Below are 23118 nucleotides of genomic sequence, written 5' to 3'. Positions count from 1 at the left end.
TGACTGCAAACGTGGACTTAGTTAATGCATATAACTGCGTTCAAATACCTATATTAATGAAGATTCTGTCTGATATCAAGATGCCAAGAAGATTTATTCTTCATATACACCATCTAATATCAGACCGCAGAATCAATCTTAGGTGTAACAATTTACAATTTGGACCACGTAAAATGAAAGAAGGACTACCTCAAGGATCCGTTCTTAGTCCGCTATTATTCAATCTATATACCTGCAAGTTACAAACCGAGCTAGATCTGGAAGTCAAAATTATGCAGTATGCAGACGATATTATACTTCTACATAAGGCTCATACTTTGAATGAGGCTATTGATAAAATGAATATAACAATGCAACTCTTCCATAACTGGTGCACATCGTTAGGGTTTGTTTTGTCAGAAAATAAAAGTACAATAAGCCTCTTTACAAGACATAGGAAGTCTATAATTCCAGACTATATCAGCATAAGCAATTATGTTCTGAAGGTTGAACCTACAATTAGATGCCTCGCGCTACTTATTGATGACAAATTAAAGTGGAAACCACACATTGATTATCTAGTCTCTAAATGTGAAGAAGCACTGAATATTCTCAGGTTTCTTAATCACATAAATTATGGTGCTGATATCAAGATTTCTCTTAGAATATATAAGCAATTAATACTATCTAAGTTGGATTATGGTAGTTTCATATATGGCGACGCATCCAAAAGTGTACTTAGCAAACTAGACATAATTCAAAACAAAGCTTTGAGGTCTTGTTTGGGGGTCATGCGTTCCACGCCTATCAATGCGTTACATGTTGAAGCTAACATATATCCTTTACACTTGAGAAGGAGGTTATTGGCTTCAAACTTTATCATAGATAGAATGAAATTTAACAACGTAGTATTAAAGAATGTGAATCAGATCAATAATGAACTGAACAGCCCATACTGGAGAAATAGGAAGAGGCCTATACTAATAACTGCGTATCGTGAAGTGGTAGAAAAATGTAATCTCTTACAAACTTGGACTGCAACCTCAAGATTTCATTTCAAATACGATGTTACTTCTTCTAATTTGAAAAATATAATTCAAATCGATTTCGCCAATGCGCACTATAGCGGAGATACCAATAAATGTAGGATGGAGGTCGAAGGAAGTATACATGAAACATTTGAAGACTATGATAGATTTTATACAGATGGTTCGAAGAATTCAGATGGTGTTGGTGCGTGTTTTTACCATCAGGGGACAAATTCCTTCACAAAATATAAACTAGATAAAGATGCGTCGATATATACAGCGGAAATGTATGCTATTAATAGGTGCGTAAAGTATATTGATGAACATAATGTGAAGAAATCGGTAATAATCAGCGATAGCAGGTCTGCTCTTGAGGGCATGTTGTCGTTGGGAAAGGACCCGTCATTATTAACGATAGATACTCTAAATGACATACATGCGATATTATCAAAAAATTGGGAGTTACGCATTGTATGGGTAAGAAGTCATATTGGGATAGCTGGCAACGAAGCGGCGGATAACGGCGCCAAAGATGCAATAAATACAGGGACTGTTGCTGCGGATGGAATATCTTATAGAGACATAAAAAGATTTAACAGAGCAAACATACGGAACATTTGGCATTTGGATTTTCAGTTATCTATTAGAATTAAAGGTAAATTTTATGGTATGATACAAGGAAAAATTCCAGTCAAACCATGGTATGACGGATTTAAGGAGTGTCGGCCGTTTTACACAACATTGTGTAGATTAAGACTAAATCATTCTTACGCTCCGTTCTGCCTAAGCAGAATTGGGATCGATATCGATCCTAGTTGCTACTGCTTGGGCGAAGCGACTAGGGCGGATGCAGAGCACATCATCATGGAGTGTAAACGTTGGGAAAAGGGCAGACAAAAACTATGGGAGGAAATAATTAAACAAAAAATCTCCCTTCCAATTAATTTTATAACAGTGATGACAGATACAAGATTATATGGAGCTCTTTATATTTACATCAAATGTAATAATATAAAATTATAAATGCAATATACATAAAACAATGATATATATGTAAGAGATAGCGTAGATATTATGTAATTTAGTATATGGCTAATGTACCAGTTTATAAAGCCAATAAAATAATAAAAAAAAAAAAAAAAAAACTACATAAAGACGAAATATCGAAGCGTGTAAGCGCCGCGTCACCGACTAACGCGTAAATATTGCTACGGAACCCATGGGAATGTAAACAAAATTTATATTTATTGTTAAAATCTCTATAAAATATCTGATAATTTGATGTGCATATGTCTAATGATCATTTTTGACCGTCAAATGGCATTTTTTTTTACTTTTTTTACTAGATCTCCGAAACCGCTAGACCTGCCTTCATGAAAATTTGATCAGTTTTTCATCTCGTTAATACAAGTATAATGTTTTTTAAATTATTCAAACCGGACGCTCTGTTCTCTTAAAAACTGAGTTATTGTTTTTGGCACTTTTTGCCCCATATCTTCGGAACGGCCAGACCTGCCTTCGCTAAAAACTGACCAGAACGTCTCCTTATCAATACGATTCGAATGTTTTTTGAATTATTGAAACTTCATCCGTGTTCCCGAAATCGTCGACGAAAATTTGTATCCGCACACACACACATACACACACACAAACACACACAAACATACACACACACATACACATACACACACATACACACATACATCCATTTTTTCTAAGGTATGCCAAAATGTTCAAAAGATTTTGAAACGTAAAGATATATAAACATTTTCATTTTCGATTTTTTTGCGATTACTATAACTTGCCCTGCGGGAAGTTAAAAAAGTATTAGTTATAATTATGTTAAAAAATTCAAAGGGTTACAAAAAAATTTCAAGAACAAAAAGCGAAACACGTAGCTTGAAACGGATGTTTGTGACTGAATAAAACAATAAGAAAAAAGTAGCCGGATTTTTTTCGGAGCGGTCCGGAATTTTCCGGGATCGATCCGGACTTTTCCGGGTTGGAACCGAACACGGTTCTCCCGGAACCGGTTCCTTTTTGGACTTTGGAACCGGTTCTTGAAAATGACGGTTCTTGACAGCTCTACTCAAAACCAAAGGACTCGAGCAGGTATAACGCACGGTTCAGGAACATGTCGGTCTCATACGCGCACGGTTTCAGACCTCTAAACGTATATGTTTGTCCCTTTCTCTTTCGTCGCGTCGGCTGTAGGCTGTAGGCATGGAGCGTCCTTTAAGGTTTAAGCGTTATCAATAGACGCTATATGTCGAATTATCATAGTTTTTGAGTAATTGAGTAATAATAGTGAAAATTTTATTTGTTTCATATAATTATATGAGCGTGTGTTATAAATAATTAATATCATTTATCAAAATACTCTAAAATTGAGTAATAATAGTGGAAATTTTATGTGTTCTATATAATTATATGTGCGTGTGTGTTATAAATATTGCAGCCAACATATTGAAAAGGGGGCAGGTATAAACGATGGTAATTAAAGCTTTCTGTATACTGTTATTTGCAATACTATGTTACTAGTACAAATAGAATTTTTAATTTAATGCTGACATTTCTACCCTGCCAGCTTATCCAGCAACCATGCCTAATTTTGTATCAAATGCTGTGTTTGAAAGAGAATTAACAAAGAAGAAATGCTCTCCACTATGTTTGTTGGAGGAGCTTCAACTTATGGAGGCTATTCTTCTCAGCAAAGATATCAAAATACAATTGGTAATCAAAAGTTTATATAGATTTATTTTTATTTGTTAACTTTATCATATACTAAACAAACTTTTTCTTTAGATTCTGTATTTAGCTATCAGAGTCCAGCTATGAAAATCCATTTTTGATGATGGTTTGGCCAAAGAATTTTGCTAGGGACGAGGAAAGGGCAAAAATAAATTTTGTGATCTAGTGCCTTGCGATGTCGTCACAGGTAATTTATATATCTTATACTTATGATGTGTTGTAAATTATGAATAAAACTAATATATAATTAATTCCAGGAATTGCTTTGAAAAATTTGCCGCATGAGACATAGTTTGCTGTTTCAGAGGCTGCAAAAAGCTGGCTGCGACGAGCCAATAAATATTATACAAGGTATTTTTGTGAGATGTGTACTATGTGTTTTCTCTATTTACAAAAAAATCATGATTATTGACTGGTTAGTTGTATCAATGTTAGTGCAAAATTTGTGCTTTGTACTCATTTTTAGATGTAAAAAAACAAGTTTAATATTCACTCGTAATGACATCAAATTGTGTCGATATATTTGAAATTAGAGATTATTTTATAAATCTCTGTCTATTCTGATTGATGTATCGCTCTTAAAGAACTTACTCATATATATATATATATATATATATATATATATACATATGGAATATCCTGTGGACATTTTCCAGGATGTCTTGTGTTGTCTGGGGAAATTGATTCAGACATGGGAAAAAATTAATATTCCAATTATGGAGAAACAAAGTATCGCTAGAAAATTGAACCGATTGATTGATAAATATAAAAGTACAAATAAAAGCAAATCTACCCAAGCATCATTTCAGGAGTTTGTAGAATCCACGAAAGAATTATTTTATATTGGAAAATGCAAATGCGATTTGCGAAGAATACTGTGTTCTTGCGGACTGATTGCAGAACATTTACAAGCGTTTATGATGGATCAACATAATGAGAGGAAATCTACGATACCAGAATATATTATAAAAATTGAAGATGAAGTATCAGCATCTACAATAACTAGCAATATAACTCCAGGTGAGACATATACTCCAGATGTTCGTTCTGATTTTAAAAGCAGTTCGGATAGTTCACAAAATACTTGTCATATAAAACGTGGATCATATAGTCGAAGATATAAGGCTCCAAGCTATGCTTTAATGTGCGACAGATATGCAATTTCTGATAGAGTTGGTTCTGGCGTGGTGACAGCAATCCTGCATGACCTGGGCGTAACGGATGATTGGGGCAATCCTGTCATTATGGATAAAAATAAAAGCGTTCGTGAGAGGCAGAAAAATAGGCAAGCTCTACACAAACAATATGATTCTTCTGAATTAATAGCATTTTCATTCGACGGCCGAAAAAATGATTCTATTACCATGGAAAAAATCGATAAGAAGTTTCACCCACGAATGATTAAAAAAGCGCATTTAGTTATTTTAAAGGAACCGAATTGCCAATTGTTGGGTTACACACAATTGGAAAATAAAGATTCGGAAAGTAAAGTAATTAAATTGAACGAGTTTTTCGCCGATAAAGGAATAGCTCTCGATTCTTTGATAGGCATATGTTGCGATAGTGAACCAGCAAATACAGGCGTAAAAAATGGGATTTTACGTCGATTTGAAATTTAGTTAAACAGGCCACTGCATTGGTTTGTGTGTCTTCTCCACTTTAATGAACTTCCACTTCGCCATTTATTTAACTATTTGGAAAAATCATTGACCACTGGACCACGAACAGAAACTGGAATATTAAGCAAACAAATTGAAACATGCGAAAATATACCGGTGAGTTATAACATATTTACTATTTTTAATACCCTATGTTCAAATTTAATATAATTTATTTTTTCTTATATACTTCCAGCCGGTAAAAGACTTTGAAACAATTCCACTTGAAAATTTGGCTGATATAAGTCCTGCTGAATCGACAACTGACTCAAGTTATTTAATAAAAATAGCTAACGCAGTTGCTTCTGGAGAAGTATCGACAGACTTAGCTAACATGAAACCAGGGCCAATAGCACATTCCCGTTGGCTCACGAAGGCTAGTAGGTTACTTCGGTTATATGTAACTACTAATAAGCCATCCAAAAATTTGAAAATTCTGGCAAACTACGTAATGAAAGTATATATTCCAATGTACTTTAACATTAAATATTGCAACTCTGTGGTGTATGGTAGTATATTATTTTATAAATTTATTAGCTGGACGCAATATCTAGACTCAAATTTAAGACAAATTGTGAACAATGTTGCTAAAGAAAACGCATACTATGCTCACTCGGAAAATATTTTATTAGCAATTTTGTTTGAAAATAAAAAGTAAAATAAAAAAATAAGAGATTCAGCTATAAGAAAAATCTTATATTACCGTAATAATGTGGAAGACCTGACGCAATTGAGAAATTACAAAACACCCGAAATAAATTTTGAATGCACCGACTATACTAATATGATAGATAAGGATGATTAAAATGAGGTATAGTGTCGGTATTCGCTATTTGCTGAAAAACATAGATCGTGGGGGCATAGCTCAGTGGTAGAGCATTCAACTCCAGATCGAGAGGTCGCCGGTTCAAACCTGGGTGTTCCCTATTAACAATGCTTGAAGAGTAAATGCAACTTTAAATTTATTGAAAATATTGTTTGTGGATAAAATGTGGTATACCGATACCCTTTGATATTTGCGCTTAAAATTATTACAAAATTTCTAACTTTTTGCTGAGAAAATGTGCTATTGTGACGGTATTTGCTATTTGCTGAATAAAACAGATGTGGGGACGTAGCTCAGTGGTAGAGCATTCGACTGCAGATCGAGATGTCCACGGTTCAAACCCGGGTGTTCCCTATTATGGATGTTTGGAGAGTAAATGAAACTTTGAATTTATTAAAAATGTTGGTTGCTGATATAATGTGATATACCGCCACCGTATTCTATTTGCTTTAAGATTATTGCTATAATTTTAGCTACTTGCTGAGAAAATGTGGTGTGGCGTAGGTATTTGCTATGTGCTGAGTAGCACACATTGTGAGGACATAGCTCAGTGTTAGAGCATTCGAGTGCAGATCGAGAGGTCCCCGGTTCAATCCCGCGTGTGCACTATTAACCCGGTTCAAACCCGGGGGTTCCCTATTAACGATGTTTGGAGAGTAAATGATACTTTGAAGTTTTTAAAAACATTGGTATCTGATATAGTTTGATTTACCGCTACCGTTTGCTATTTGCTTTAAGAGTATTACAAATTTTTTAACTATTTGCTGAGTAAATGTGATGTGGTGTCAGTATTTGCTATTTGCCGAGTATCGCCGATCAAGGGGATATAATTTAATGGTAGAATATTCGACTGCAGATCTAGTGATCCCCCATTAAAACCTGGGCGTTCCCTATTAACGATGCTTGGAGAGTCGATGCGACTTTAAATTTATTAAAAATATTGTTTGCGGATATAATGTGGTATACCGTTTCCCTTTGATATTCGCGCTTCAAATTATTACAAAGTTTCTTTTTGCTGAGAAAATGTGCTATGGTGACGGTATTTGCTATTTGCTGAATAAGACAGATGTGGGGACATAGCTCAGTGGTAGAGCATTCGACTGCAGATCGAGCGATCCCCGGTTCAAACCCGGGTGTTCCCTGTTAACGATGTTTGGAGAGTAAATGAAGCTTTGAATCTATTAAAAATATTGGTTGAGTGTGATATACCGCTTCCGTTTGTTATTTGCTTTAACATTATTACAAAAATTTCCAGCTCTTTGCTAAGATAAGGTGGTAAATTGTCGGTATTAGCTATTTGCTGAAGAACATAGATCGTGGGGGCATAGCTCAGTGGTAGAGCATTCAACTCCAGACCGGGAAGTCGCCGGTTCAAACCTGGGTCTTCCCTATTAACGATGCTTGGAGAGTAAATGCAACTTTAAATTTATTGAAAATATTGTTTGTGGATAAAATGTGGTATACCGATACCCTTTGACATTTGCGCTTAAAATTATTACAAAATTTCTAACTTTTTGCTGATAAAATGTGCTATGGTGACGGTATTTGCTATTTACTGAATAAGGCAGATGTGGGGACATAGCTGAGTGGTAGAGCATTGGACTGCAGATCGAGAGGTCCCCGGTTCAAACCCGGATATTCCCTATTGACGATGTTTGGAGAGTAAATTAAACTTTGAATTTATTAAAAATATTGTTTGAGCGCGATATACCGCTACTGTTTGCTATTTGCTTTAAGATTATTACAAAGTTTTCAACTCTTTGCTAAGAAAATGTGGTATAGTGTCGGTATTAGCTATTTGCTGAAGAACATAGATCGTGGGGGCATAGCTCAGTGGTAGAGCATTCAACTCCAGATCGAGAGGTCGCCGGTTTAAACCTGGGTGTTCCCTATTAACGATGCTTGGAGAGTAAATGCAACTTTATATTTATTGAAAATATTGGTTTTGGATAAAATGTGGTATACCGGTACCCTTTGATATTTGCGCTTAAAATATTACATTTTTTTTGCTGAGAAAATGTGCTATGGTGGCGGTATTTGCTATTTGCTGAATAAGACAGATGTGGGGACATAGCTCAGTGGTAGAGCATTCGACTGCAGATCGAGAGGTCCCCGGTTCAAACCCGGGTGTTCCCTATTCACAATGTTTGGGGAGTAAATGAAATTTTGAATTTATTGAAGATGTTGGTTGCTGGTATAATGTGATATACCGCTACCGTATTCTATTTGCTTTAAGATTATTGCTATAATTTTAGCTACTTGCTGAGAAAATGTGGTGTGGCGTGAGTATTTGCTATGTGCTGAGTAACACACATTGTGAGGGCATAGCTCAGTGGTAGAGCATTCGACTGCAGATCGAGAGGTCCCCGGTTCAAACCCGGGTGTTACCTATTCACGATGTTTGGGGAGTAAATGAAACTTTGAATTTATTAAAAATGTTGGTTGCTGATATAATGCTATTTGCTTTAAGACTATTGCTATAATTTTAGCTACTTGCTGAGAAAATATGGTGTGGCGTAGGTATTTGCTATGTGCTGAGTAGAACACATTGTTGAGGACATAGCTCAGTGTTAGAGCATTCAACTGCAGATCGAGAGGTCCTCGGTTCAATCCCGCGTGTGTACTATTAACCCGGTTCAAACCCAGGGGTTCGCTATTAACGATGTTTGTAGAGTAAATGAGACTTTGAATTTATTAAAAACATTGGTAGCTGATATAATTTGATTTACCGCTACCGTTTGCTATTTGCTTTAAGAGTATTACAAATTTTTTAACTATTTGCTGAGTAAATGTGATGTGGTGTCAGTATTTGCTATTTGCCGAGTGTCACCGATCAAGGGGACATAATTTAATGGTAGAATATTCGACTGCAGATCTAGTGATCCCCGGTTCAAACCTGGGTGTACCCTATTAACGATGCTCGGAGAGTAGATGCGACTTTAAATTTATTGAAATTATTGTTTGTGGATATAATGTGGTATACCGGTGCCCTTTGATATTTGCGCTTCAAATTATTACAAAGTTTCTAACTTGTTGCTGAGTAAATGTGCTATGGTGACGGTATTTGCTATTTGCTGAATAATACAGATGTGGGGACATAGCTCAGTGGTAGAGCATTCAACTGCAGATTGAGAGGTCCCCGGTTCAAACCCGGGTGTTCCCTGTTAACGATGTTCGGAGAGTAAGTGAAACTTTGAATTTATTAAAAATATTGGTTGAGTACGATGTACCGCTACCGTTTGCTAATTGCTTCAAGATTATTACAAAATTTCCAACTTTTTGCTAAGAAAATGTGGTATAGTGTCGGTATTAGCTATTTGCTGAAGAACATAGATCGTGGGGGCATAGCTCAGTGGTAGAGCATTCAACTCCAGATCGAGAGGTCGCCGGTTCAAATCTGGGTGTTCCCTGTTAACAATGCTTGAAGAGTAAATGCAACTTTAAATTTATTGAAAATATTGTTTGTGATACCTTTTGATATTTGCGCTTAAAATTATTACAAAATTTCTAACTTTTTGCTGAGAAAATGTGCTATTGTGACGGTATTTGCTATTTGCTGAATAAAACAGATGTGGGGACATAGCTCAGTGGTAGAGCATTCGACTGCAGATCGATAGGTCCCCGGTTCAAACCCGGGTGTTCTCTATTATCGATGTTTGGAGAGTAAATGAAACTTCGAATTTATTAAAAATATTGTTTGAGTGCCATATACCGCTACTGTTTGCTATTTGCTTTAAGATTATTACAAAGTTTTCAACTCTTTGCTAAGAAAATGTGGTATAGTGTCGGTATTAGCTATTTGCTGAAAAACATAGATCGTGGGGGCGTAGCTCAGTGGTAGAGCATTCAACTCCAGATCGAGAGGTCGCCGGTTTAAACCTGGGTGTTCCCTATTAACGATGCTTGGAGAGTAAATGCAACTTTATATTTATTGAAAATATTGGTTTTGGATAAAATGTGGTATGCCGGTACCCTTTGATATTTGCGCTTAAAATTATTACAAAATCTCTAACTTTTTGCTGAGAAAATGTGCTATGGTGACGGTATTTGCTATTAGCTGAGTAAGACAGATGTGGGAACATAGCTCAGTGGTAGAGCATTCGACCGCAGATCGAGAGGTCCCCGGTTCAAACCCGGGTGTTCCCTATTAACGAATATCCAAACCAGTCTTTACGCTAAATATTTCTCATGAACATCTAGTACAATATCTACAAAGCGATGAGTGTCCATGGAGTGACCCTAAAATTCCGTGTCACATTCAGGGAACTGAGAGACATGTTCAATTACTGGCTAATGTATCAGAACGCGTATTAGAGCAAAATCGCGAAGGTGTTATGACAGCGACACTACTATCTCGCGAAAAGCATCCTTGACTGGAAAGGAAGCAAGATTTCAGATATTAATTTATTTAAATTGTATTAGCTAAATGTAGGAAATTTTATTTCAAATAAAAATATAACTTAAAGAAATAAAAATGTTGTATTTAAACCATGTCATGTAAATAAATAATAGAATAAATATACGTCATTCCTAAAAATCCAAAAACAATATTTTTCTACAAAAGTAGTTTGACCTGTTTCGATGCAAGATTCTAGGTTTACTCGCTAATGTCCTCTAAAAGTTTACTTGATGTAATCTGAGGTACCCGTAAGTTATTTATTTCAAAAAGCCGGAAAATGTTTTTAACCTGTTTCGATGCAAGATTCTAGGTTAGACTTACTTGCTAATGTCCCCTAAAAGTTTACTTGATGTAGTCTGGGGTACCCGTAAGTTACTGATTTCAAAAAGCCGGAAAATGTTTTTAACCTGTTTCGATGCAAGATTCTAGGTTAGGCTCACCCGCTAATGTCCCCTAAAAGTTTACTTGATGTAGTCTGAGGTACCCGTAAGTTACTGATTTCAAAAAGCCGAAAAATGTTTTTAACCTGTTTTGATGCAAGATTCTAGGTTAGGCTCACTCGCTAATGTCCCCTAAAAGATTACTTGATGTAGTCTGAGGTACCCGTAAGTTACTGATTTCAAAAAGCCGGAAAATGTTTTTAACCTGTTTCGATGCAAGATTCTAGGTTAGGCTTACTCGCTAATGTCTTCTAAAAGTTTACTTGATGTAGTTTGAAATTATATATAAGTACTGAATATTTTGTTAAAAAAGAAATAAATATACTGAATATTTTATTATAAAAGAATCGAAATATTTATAGGTTGGAAGTAACTAATTATTTAGATTATATTACAAAAATTAAATAAAAATAGCAACTTGCACGTATTTTGCACATTGGCAACTTACACGTATTCTGCAAATTGACAACTTGCACGCATTCTGCAAATTGACAACTTGCACGCATTCTGCAAATTGACAACTTGCACGTATTTTACGCATTGACAACTGGCACGTATTTTGCATTATAGATAACTTATACGTACTTTGCTTATTAGCAACTTGTACGCATTTCCAAGAAATTTAGCAAAAAACATTCTCCCTATTTAGAATTTAATGAATTATATCATATATTTAAAATAAAAAATATGAAAAGTTTCTCTTAAAAACATATATTTCGTAAACTTACAAATTGGAATTTGTCGATAAGTTTTGATTTACGTGCTGACTCACGCACGTTGTACAAAATAGCTAGGTAGATACCGAAGAAGTGTCACATGTACAACATGTACAAGTTTTCGACTGTCAAGCCTACTGATTGTGGCATGCTGCAATGTGACGGCTTAAGGCATATGCTCTAATAGCGTGCGGTGACGTCAAGCCAACATGAAGAATCCCCAAGCCAAGGGCTGAGTCTCAACGGATCGCAGCGTGGTAACTGCTCTGCAGAGTACAACACCCCGCCAGGTACCTAAGTCGTTTACAAATGATTCCGAGTCTTCCGAACTAGTGACCCATGATCGACCGCTATAGGCAAGACAGATATAACGGACGGATATCGCCACTGTCCAGCGCCTCATTCGGCTAAAAATGGCTCGTGCGATAAACGGCGTGTGCCGAATACCTAATAAATCACATTGTATTGAGCCTTTTGACTCACGAGACTTCTAGAGATATCGTTGCTTACTTTGTCTAGAAAGGATACGGCCTTAGAGGCGTTCAGGCATAATCCCGCGGATGGTAGCTTTGCACCACCGGCCGCTCGACCAAGTGCGTGAACCAAATGTCCGGACCTGGGTTCCTCTCGTACTGAGCAGGATTACTATCGCAACGACGATTCATCAGTAGGGTAAAACTAACCTGTCTCACGACGGTCTAAACCCAGCTCACGTTCCCTATTTGTGGGTGAACAATCCAACGCTTGGCGAATTCTGCTTCGCAATGATAGGAAGAGCCGACATCGAAAGATCAAAAAGCAACGTCGCTATGAACGCTTGGCTGCCACAAGCCAGTTATCCCTGTGGTAACTTTTCTGACACCTGAAACTCTTCAAGCCAAAAAGATCGATAGGCCATGCTTTCGCAGTCCCTGTGCACACTGAACAACGGGATCAAGCCAGCATTTGCCCTTTTGCTCTACGCGAGGTTTCTGTCCTCGCTGAGCTGGCCTTAGGACACCTGCGTTATTGTTTGACAGATGTACCGCCCCAGTCGAACTCCCCGCCTAGCAGTTTCCTCGAATCGGATCACGCTAGAGTATTGTTGGCGATCGGCGCAATGCCTCACACCACTCTTATGCGCTTGGCTCTAGAAAACCGTGACAGTTGGAACGCAAGTTTTCGACGCACGCTTTCTGCCCAATCGAGTAAGTAAAGAAACGATAAAAGTAGTGGTATTTCACCGACGATATTACTATCTCCCACTTATGCTACACCTTTCATGTCTCCTTACAATGCCAGACTAGAGTCAAGCTCAACAGGGTCTTCTTTCCCCGCTAATTTTTCCAATCCCGTTCCCTTGGCAGTTCGCTAGAATGTAGATAGGGACAGTGGGAATCTCGTTCATGCGCGTCACTAGTTACAAGACGAGGCATTTGGCTTTTTTTTTTGAGGGGAATGCATTTACGCACACCGGTCGCCAGGTTGACCAGGTAGTGTGGGACTCGACCCGAAGGCAATACCCACTAAACCTAGCTTCTAGTATTGTGCCTGAAGGATGTTAGCGCTATGCAGCACGCTTAATATCTGGCTTGAGTCTTGGGATCTATCCGATTCCTTCTCTTATACGACGATGACTCGTACTCTTTGTCCACCTCCCAAACCCCATTAGCCCGCCAATAAGGACTCTGGCGGATATTATTTTCAGTTCGTCTTTCTTGAGAATTTTTTCTTCTACTAAAAAGTTAGCCAATGCTTTGCTCCAGACACCCCTGTTGTTCAATGTTATTGTGTTAATCTTAACGTCAGTCGTATTGTATCTCGTTTTAATTTTCTCAACCAGATCTGGTAATATCTCATTTTCCTATTGTGCGCTGCTCCCAAATCGGTGGAGCCCCCGACAACTTGAGCGTCCAAGAGAAGTGCCCGGTTGTCCTGAATTGCTATTAGGTCTGGTTTTCTGTTACCTTTGGCCGTTTTAAATGTTGGTTCGGCGTAAACTTGAGCATAGTTTTTCTCAAGCGCTCTTTTGAGATAGTTGATGACCGCGTTATGTCTATCAATCCTAGATTTATGACTACGGTGACAGGTCTGTAAAACATGATCGAGCGATTCCGGAGTGTTGCAACCAGCTCGACATAGCCTGTCTTCAATCCTTCCCCTCGTTGTTCTGCTTCTAGTAGGTAGGGCGTTGATTCTTATTTTCATGCAATTGATGAAATCCTTGCCTGTTAAGAGTCTGTTAACCTCTACGACCCATCGATATTGTTGGGGAACTTTTCTAGACTTACTTAGTGGGTTTCCGTCTACTGAAGAATGGAGTAAGCGGGCCCACCTTTCATCTAATTGTTTCAATGATGCTATGGTCGAGTTTGTGTCATTTAGTCTTTTCTCACATTGAGCAACCTCGAGTTGGAGAAAGTTGCTTTCTGACATTTCTAGCTTTGCCAGTCTCATTTTCCTTCTAAGTGGTACAGTCCATCGCAAGGACGGAAGGGACAGACCTCCATCTTTATAGTTAGCGTGGAAGTACGCAGAGACACAGTCATGGGGCAGCCTCAGCCACGTTCTTACTGCCTTCCTCACAATGTTGTCGAGGGACTTGAGCAGACTCAATGTGGTATTCCCCAATGTTAACTCATGGAGCAACTTCGGGATTCCAACCGTTGTTAAGGCAAAAAGTCTTTGTTGCGGCTTGAGAGGTGCTTTAGTAAGTTTCTCGATGATTGAATGCAGCTTTGGTTTAAGATCCCGCAGGTTAGCACCTTCGGGTGTAAATGAGATCCCTAAATACTTCCATTCGGTTGTTTTAGATATTGCGGGTAGCTCTTGGTCACTACATTTAAATTTCATATTTTTGTCTACTATGGATTTTTTAACATGTGGAATATTCCTTACGGCTATTGTAAATGATTTATTGATATTGATAAGGAGGCCACAGTTTGACAGGTAGTCATTAGTGTAGTTCAATGAAGATTGCAACCCTTTCTCTGAGGACGCCACTAATATGAGGTCGTCAGCAAAAGCCAGTATGTTAACAACCTGCCCATCTATTTTAGCTCCAATCTCTGGTGGAGTATATTCAATCATTCTGTTGAGGATTAAATTAAATAGAATTGGCGATAGAGGGTCTCCCTGTCTGACACCGCACCTCGGACTAATGGGATCCGAGGCCCACTGCCTTGACCAGAGCCTTGTCCAGACATTCTTATAGGTATCCTGAATGTATTCAATAAATTGTGTAGGTAGATTGTAATGTCTGAGCGTGTCGATTAGTGCCAAGTGTGACACTGAATCAAACGCTTTAGCTAAATCAATGGATGCTATGTATACGGGTTTGTAGTTGTGTCTGTGAAATCTAAGTATGTGGTCCAGCAACGCAGTTATCTACTGGTTGGAACGCTTTTTGTCTCTTGTCTATTTTAATGCAACTTAACAACCGTCTGGCCAGAATTTTATTTAGGAGTCTTGCTATAACTGGTGAGACAGTTATTGGCCTATAGTCACCCGGTTCTGTTGCATTGTCTTTCTTGGGTATCAAAGTTGTATAAAATTCCAATAAGTGTTTTGGAACCTGGCCCATATATGTAAAGAAAAATACATAATTTTCTTTAGTTTGAATTTTGCGCGTTATAATTGTCATAGATACAGCTCCTATGATACTAGGATAGGAAAACAAGTGAAAACCTAAAATACGTCAGGGCGTAATTAATAAAATTTCCTAAAAGTGAAATTATCTTTAAATAGTAGATATTGGTGCAAAAGTGTTTAGGAACTGACATTGTGATTATTAACATTGAATGTCGTTTTTTACTGCATACTCTAATAAAGATCTTGATTGATATTTGAAAAATATAGCATACTTGCTAGTATTCCAACCTTTTTTGGCATAAGTTTGCAAAAAAAATGATTTCCATTCTGACCACTCCGAATCTAGACTCAGCTTGATCATCATGGAAGAATACCAATCAGTACATGATTTTTCTAGAAATAATCTTAAAATTTCAATTTTTTCTTCATCCTTTTGTATATCAAATCTTGTACACTCTCTTTCAAATACTTCCATCCATTGAGATGCATCTGATTTTTGTCCATCGAACTTTTCTATTATAAATCTGTTCGATAAATTTTTTATACTTTGTTTTTCTTTGTTCTGATGATCTTCAACTATTTTTTTCAATATTTTTATCATAGGATCATCTGACCTTTTTTTTTCATAACTAGCCAATTGTTCATTAGTAGTTTCTTCTAGAAATTGGTCCTGAAAAATCATATTTCCATCCTCATCAACATAAGTTTGTAATAATTCCTCCGTTGCTTTAATCCACACATTTCTAGCTTGATATCTCTTTTTCAGAGTATTTTTTACTGTAGCATACTGTTTTAAATTTTGAATATGTTTGTGGAGTGTTACTGATTGATAATCTTCAGGGATAAGGAATTTTTTATCATCTTCTGTTGCAATTGAGGTTATAGCGATATAGTTTGATTTTCCGTCTATTGTTGGTTTTACTTGAAACGTAAATTTCAACTTTTCCATTTTTTTTGACAATAAATGTCGTTTTATTAAGGACAACAAGTGAAAACCTAAAATACGCCCTGACGTATTTTAGGTTTTCACTTGTTTTCCTATCCTAGTATCATAGGAGCTGTATCTATGACAGTTATAACGCGCAAAATTGAAACTAAAGAAAATTAGGTATTTTTCTTTACATATATAAGAATAAATTTAATAGATTTGTCATCGTGTTAATTGGCATGGACCTTATTACTCTAGCAGATATCCCGTCCGGTCCAGGGGCCGAGCATTTTGCTGGGTACGAGTTACTAATTTCTTGCGGTGTCACTGGCTTCCAAATTTGTGAAAGATCTCTATATTATTTCCGCCTTTTGACAGCCAGGTGTCTTACCAGAATCTTTTGTAAAAACATTAGTCTAGTATTGCGCCATGATATCTGGTGGCGGAGCGTTAGAGACAGTTTTATTGTCTAGGATATAATGTATACATTTGGAGGAGTTTTTGACCCAATGTTTTTGTGTTTGTGTATATTGAAATCTCCTCATTTGTCTCATATTTCTGCTTTCTATGTGTTTAATTTTATTTTTATTATTATTATTACTTTTTGTGTTTACTGTTTTGTTGTTGCTGGTAAAGGTATCATGTAGATATTTTGTAACTCTATTGACCAATTCGCCAGGTGAAAGTTCTCCGGCTGAGTGGCAGATATCAGCTAACTGCACGCCATTAAATGAATCATATGTTACAACTGCCTTTATCAAGACAGCTTTTAAATCGTATTTTATATTATCGGGCACTGTTTCAGAGCTTTCACCATTACTGTTATCCTCGCTTAGCTCCTGGAGGAATTTGGCAACTTGGCTCTTGTATTTTGGGGAGCGTCTCTGACCTTTAAAAGTCAGTTAAGAGAGTCATAGTTACTTCCGCCGTTTACCCGCGTTTGCTTGAATTTCTTCACGTTGACATTCAGAGCACTGGGCAGAAATCACATTGCGTCAACACCCGCTAGGACCATCGCAATGCTTTGTTTTAATTAGACAGTCCGATTTTCCTAGTCCGTGCCAGTTCTGAGCTGATCGCTGAATGGCGGCCGAAGAGTACGACTGACCGACCGAATCCGGCACAGAAACCTCGCAGCAAGAAAGATCCGCGGACAATTTCACCTCGCCCAGGCCCGGCAATTTTATTCAAAATAAAATACACCAACATCAACATAGGATTTCTCCTGGGGCTTAGGATCGACTGACTCGTGTGCAACGGCTGTTCACACGAAACCCTTCTCCACGTCAGTCCTCCAGGGCCTCACTGGAGTATTTGCTACTACCACCAAGATCTGAACCGATGGCGGCTCCAGGCAGGCTTACGTCCAAACCCTTCTACGCACACCACCGCGACCCTCCTACTCACCAGGGCGTCAAAACAAACTATTATGAACGTTTCTCATGCCCTGGCGGCCGAGTATAGGCACGACGCTTCAGCGCCATCCATTTTCAGGGTTAGTTGCTTTGGCAGGTGAGTTGTTACACACTCCTTAGCGGATTCCAACTTCCATGGCCACCGTCCTGCTGTCTTAAGCAACCAACGCCTTTCATGGTATCCCATTAGCGTCGTTTAGGTGCCTTAACTCGGCGTTTGGTTCATCCCACAGCGCCAGTTCTGCTTACCAAAAGTGGCCCACTAGGTACTCCGATCCAAATCTCTGGCTTCACTATTCAAGCAAGCCAGAGATCTCACCCATTTAAAATTTGAGAATAGGTTGAGGTCGTTTCGGCCCCAAGGTCTCTAATCATTCGCTTTACCAGATGAGACTCGCTCATCGAATGCCAGCTATCCTGAGGGAAACTTCGGAGGGAACCAGCTACTAGATGGTTAGATTAGTCTTTTGCACCTATACCCAGTTCCGACGATAGATTTGCACGTCAGAATCGCTACGGTCCTCCATTAGGGTTTCCCCTGACTTCGACCTGACCGGGCATAGTTCACCATCTTTCGGGTTCTAGCGTGTACGCTCTGAGTGCGTATCTTCTAGCAATGAGAGTGAGACGCCTTGGGATTGCAAGCACGCATCCGTAGATGCGGTCCGTCATCCCTCAGTTTACTTAAGCAAACCTTTACGTTCATTGCGCCTTTAGGTTTTGTATTTCCCAATGACTCGCGCACATGCTAGACTCCTTGATCCGTGTTTCAAGACGGGTCCTGAAAGTATCCAAAGCAATAGCATCGCTTACCGGTAATAGAGTCCGTCCGAGGACACGGCAGCTAACAGCTCGAGGCGACATCGATGCCGGACCAGGTCCGACGACCAATAACCGTCCGTGCTTGCAACCGGCCGAACGCTTAGAAGCGACCCTATACCATATCATTTATACCGTCTGGCAGTCGACCGGAGCACGCGGGGTCTGACGCGAATAAATTCGTGACAGGCTACCGCCGCGGTCGTAGATCGACACCAAACGGGTCGCGACATCCTACTGAGAGAGAACTGCATGCCATCGCCGCCTAACGCATAAACCGACGACGTATCGCAGGACGAATCCCGGTCAATCGCACGCCAATAAATGGAAGACAACGATAACATTGAATCTCTCCTTTCGATCTTTCGGGTTTCTCAGGTTTACCCCTGAACGGTTTCACGTACTCTTGAACTCTCTCTTCAAAGTTCTTTTCAACTTTCCCTCACGGTACTTGTTCTCTATCGGTCTCGTGGTCATATTTAGCCTTAGATGGAGTTTACCACCCACTTAGAGCTGCACTCTCAAGCAACTCGACTCTGAGGAGTGATCCTCTCGATAAGCGCAACGGTCGCTACGGGCCTGGCACCCTCTATGGGTAAATGGCCCCATTCAAGATGGACTTGAACTCGCCGCAACGCACCGAGATATTCGGATCCTCCCTAACACTACATTTCCCAGCGTCCGTCTCCGGCCGCGGGATTTAGTGCTGGGCTCTTCCCTGTTCGCTCGCCGCTACTAAGGGAATCCTAGTTAGTTTCTTTTCCACCGCATTGAGGTCGTATTATGATTATGATGTGCTTGCAAACGTTAGTAAGCAAGAGCACACAAAATCGACGAGAAACCTTTGAATCATCCACCTTTGCCGGAACGAAAACGAATTTCGAAGAGTTCGGGTTTCCGGTTATCGGGAGGGTCGCAAGAATATAAAATTTCTAGGACACACAACCCGCCGTAATCCTACAGAACGTCAACGAACGGTAATGTCCGATGTTGCAAAGTAGACTGGCTCACACGTTGAGTGAATTATTTAAGAGCAAGCGGTAGTCTGGTAATGTTATACGACTCTCAGCCAGAGGTGGTCCGGGAACAGTATCCGAGGACCGCAATGTGCGTTCGAAATGTCAATGTTCATGTATCCTGCAGTTCACATGTCGACGCGCAATTAGCTGCGTTCTTCATCGACCCACGAGCCAAGTGATCCACCGTTCAGGGTGATTTTATATATATTTATACATGTTTCGATCGTGATTCCCTCGAAATCGTTTAAGATAACTCGTGCGATTCTGAAACTAGTATGTTTACTATGGTTACAATTAGTACACCGTAAAGCTTTCGCTTTTCGTTCCGAGATACAAGATCTCGTTTCAAAATTGAAATATGAATATTTCACTGTGTGTGAGATTGAAAAATCTGCTTTCGCTGATCTTTCATTTTCTTAAAACAACGCAATGAAGCGAATGTTCAAATTCGCACAATTTGAGTAAAATGTGCAGCGTATATAGAATACTAACGCAAGCGTTTACTACAATCGATTTTGAAACACTAGACGTTCGTCTAGCGCCCAAAGAATTGATTGAGCTATGCGTTTAGAGTATAATATTCAAAAATAACGCCGTTTTCACAACGAACTTCGTCATTCGCTCAGGCATCTGACGATACCGAGCAGATATACATGGCAGTGCTCTCACAAAATGCACAAGAGCGCTAAGCAATTGTAAACCGCGTCATGCTGCTTTTGCACACTGCGCAATATTTTGCGACTAGCTCCGGTCAAACGTTAATAAAACGAATGATCATTGCCAGAGGCTTTTGCCCACAGTATATCATACTATGGGAGCGCACAACATTTAGTCTGCAACAGTATATTGCGACATATAGCACACGTTTCATTCACCCCCTAAACAATTTTACATTGCCGTTAGATTGCAGTTATATAACATCTGTTACCTGTTACATTGCGGCAACCTTATCAAATGCATTGCCTGAAGGTAACTATTTCTGCATCATGTGCGTTACATTGTGAAGTTGCGGTAACTTACGGTAACATACATATGCAATATAGATATGCGTTACATTGTGAAGTTGCGGTAACTTACGGTAATGTACCTATGCGATATGAATCAGCACTTTTTGCAATGCTTTTAATTTATGCGAAAATAAGTGATTTTCTATAAAAAAAAAAAGATTTACTCATATTTCATTGTATTTATTATTTAAAATTAATATTTTACAATAAACAAAGTAGCAACAAATATTTTATACTAAATAGAACAGTAACAAATATTTCATAGTAAACAAAATAGCAACAAATATTTTATAACAAATAGCAACAAATATTTTGTACTAAACAAAACAGTAACAAATATTTTATAAAAAACAAATAGCAACAAATATTTTGAACTAAACAAAACAGTAATAAGTATTTTATAACAAACAAATAGCAACAAATATCTGTTGCTATTGTTTGTTATAAAATATTTTGTACTAAACAAAACAGTTTTTATAACAAACAAATAGCAACAAATATTTTGAACTAAACAAAACAGTAATAAGTATTTTATAACAAACAAATAGCAACAAATATTTTACACTAAACAGAACAGTAATAAGTATTTTATACTAAACAAAATAGCAACAAATATTTCATACTAAACAGAACAGTAACAAATATTTTATAAAAAGAATAACATTATAATAAAGAAAATAGCAACAAATATTTTATACTATATAGAACAGTAACAAAATTTATAAAGCAATAACAAACCTCATAACAAGGCAGTAATAAAAAAAACAATATAATAAACAATACAGCAACAAATATTTTAGACGATACATAAAATTTATATCAATTACATTTATTTTTCGTTATATACACAATGAAAAACAAACTAGTAACCTATTAAACGAAAAAAATAACATAATAAACTAGAATATTTTAAATGTTAAAAATAACAGTATTAAATATGTTATAATAAACAGTAACAAATATTTTTCGAAAACAATAACAAAAATATAAAATTTATATTCATTACAATTATTAATTTCATATTTTCAAATGAAACTCAACTTTTTCAAATATTTTTAAATGATATTAATTAATAAAAGATGGAAATAAAAATATCTAGTTTTGGTCCAACTATTAAAGCTAATCAAGCTATCTCGGCACACTAATATACAGAAACTTTATTACATAATTCCAAATTAGGATGACAATTTTCAAATACAATTATATTTTTTTGCAGACAAACAATACAACTATTAGAATTATAGTTGAGCATTATTAAGCTTTGATAATTTTTTTTATCGAGATACTTCCAACATCTTCATTCTCAATATTCACAATTTGTCTTAATTCCATTGTAGCCCATTCAGTATGTACTATTCCACCTTAAAAACAAATGAGAAAGGTTAAAACAGAATTTATAATAGTAATTAGTTAACAAGAACTATGATATATACCTTTCATTTATTCCTTGTTTTGCTGTTAAAAGCCTCTCGATATTCTTTCATATTATACACATATGTCATTCGAGGCAATTTAGGATTCAAACCGAGACTTAGAATCCAATCCTAAAAATAAATTATTACAATAATAAAATATAAACCTCAAAAGCCATTAGAAATTTAAACAGCTATTTACCTTTAGTATCTTGTAGCATTGTCCAAAACTAAATTTTCATATCCAAATAATAAGCTCTAGTTTTTTTGAGACATCTCCAAACGCGGGCCTTATAAAAATAATTAGGCTTTTGCACAGTAACCAACAAATAAATTATACTTACCCTTCATAATATTATATCAAACAGTACTTCTTAGAATTTATTTTGAGGTTATTTCTTATACTCTTTCGATTTCGACGTTGCTGAACAAATAACACATAAGCAGATATGTAAAGTTTACGCCATATGTATACTATATATTTTTGCATTTTTATTTTTACACGTAGAACTCAATATTACAAAATATTTAAAATAAAACAAGACAAAACAACTCAACAAAACAACCCCGCATATGACACAGTATAAAATGGCGTTCAGGCGACAGGCTGCAATGCACTCTGGGAAACCTGACGCCTGAGTCTGAGTCCCTCTGCCGAAAAAGGAAGACAACCGTTAAACGTTCAAAACGTTTAATCGAATTCAAAAATTTTAATATACTTTTTGAAATTTTTGTAAAAACTTCTAAGTTTTTAAATTTTTTGAAAAAATTAGTTTGTTTTAAGTAATTGAAGAAGTTAAAATTCTGTTTTTGTTAAAGAAATGCAATTTATTTCATTTGAAATTTTAAAATTTTTACTGTAACTTCCCGTAGTAAGTTATAGTAGTCGCAAAAAAATCGAGAATGAAAATTTTATCGACGATTTCGGGAACAACATTCGATTCGTATTGATAAAGAGGCGTGCTGATTAGTGTTTGGCAGAGGCAGGTCTAGCCGTTCCGAAGATACGGGGCAAAAAGTTCCAAAATCGGTAACCCAGTTTTTAAGAGAACGGAGCGTCCGAATTTAATAATTCAAAAACCATTATTAAATTTTTGGGAAGGCAGCACTAGCGGTTACAGAGATCTAGTAAAAAAAATAAAAAAAAAAAA

The 23118-nt window shown here is 37.3% G+C and overlaps 1 long non-coding RNA gene, 5 other non-coding genes and 1 pseudogene across 6 annotated transcripts; 4 read left to right on the top strand and 3 right to left on the bottom strand.

Moving 5' to 3' along the window:
* Positions 1 to 6270: 6270 nt before the first annotated feature.
* Positions 6271 to 6342, top strand: Trnaw-cca. The gene has a single exon. It is a non-coding gene; the product is annotated as a tRNA-Trp (tRNA).
* Positions 6343 to 8306: 1964 nt separating this feature from the next.
* On the top strand, positions 8307 to 8378 carry Trnac-gca. Its single transcript has one exon. It is a non-coding gene; the product is annotated as a tRNA-Cys (tRNA).
* Positions 8379 to 9580: 1202 nt separating this feature from the next.
* Trnaw-cca lies at positions 9581 to 9652 on the top strand. The gene has a single exon. It is a non-coding gene; the product is annotated as a tRNA-Trp (tRNA).
* Positions 9653 to 10316: 664 nt separating this feature from the next.
* On the top strand, positions 10317 to 10388 carry Trnac-gca. The gene has a single exon. It is a non-coding gene; the product is annotated as a tRNA-Cys (tRNA).
* A 1621-nt stretch (positions 10389 to 12009) lies between these two features.
* LOC113387147 lies at positions 12010 to 19353 on the bottom strand (annotated as a pseudogene).
* A 235-nt stretch (positions 19354 to 19588) lies between these two features.
* Positions 19589 to 19743, bottom strand: LOC113387166. Its single transcript, XR_003368119.1, has one exon. It is a non-coding gene; the product is annotated as a 5.8S ribosomal RNA (ribosomal RNA).
* A 1922-nt stretch (positions 19744 to 21665) lies between these two features.
* Positions 21666 to 22572, bottom strand: LOC113386837. The gene is made up of 4 exons (XR_003368020.1): positions 22312 to 22572; positions 22170 to 22257; positions 21989 to 22099; positions 21666 to 21916 (listed from the first exon to the last, which is right to left on the bottom strand). It is a non-coding gene; the product is annotated as an uncharacterized LOC113386837 (long non-coding RNA).
* Between the last annotated feature and the right edge of the window lie 546 nt (positions 22573 to 23118).

Source organism: Ctenocephalides felis, unplaced genomic scaffold (genome assembly GCF_003426905.1).
Source record: "Ctenocephalides felis isolate EL2017-DRISC unplaced genomic scaffold, ASM342690v1 CF-g0.4_SCAFFOLD_03571, whole genome shotgun sequence".
Lineage (NCBI taxonomy): Eukaryota > Metazoa > Arthropoda > Insecta > Siphonaptera > Pulicidae > Ctenocephalides > Ctenocephalides felis.
This window is presented reverse-complemented; position numbering and strand designations above follow the sequence as displayed.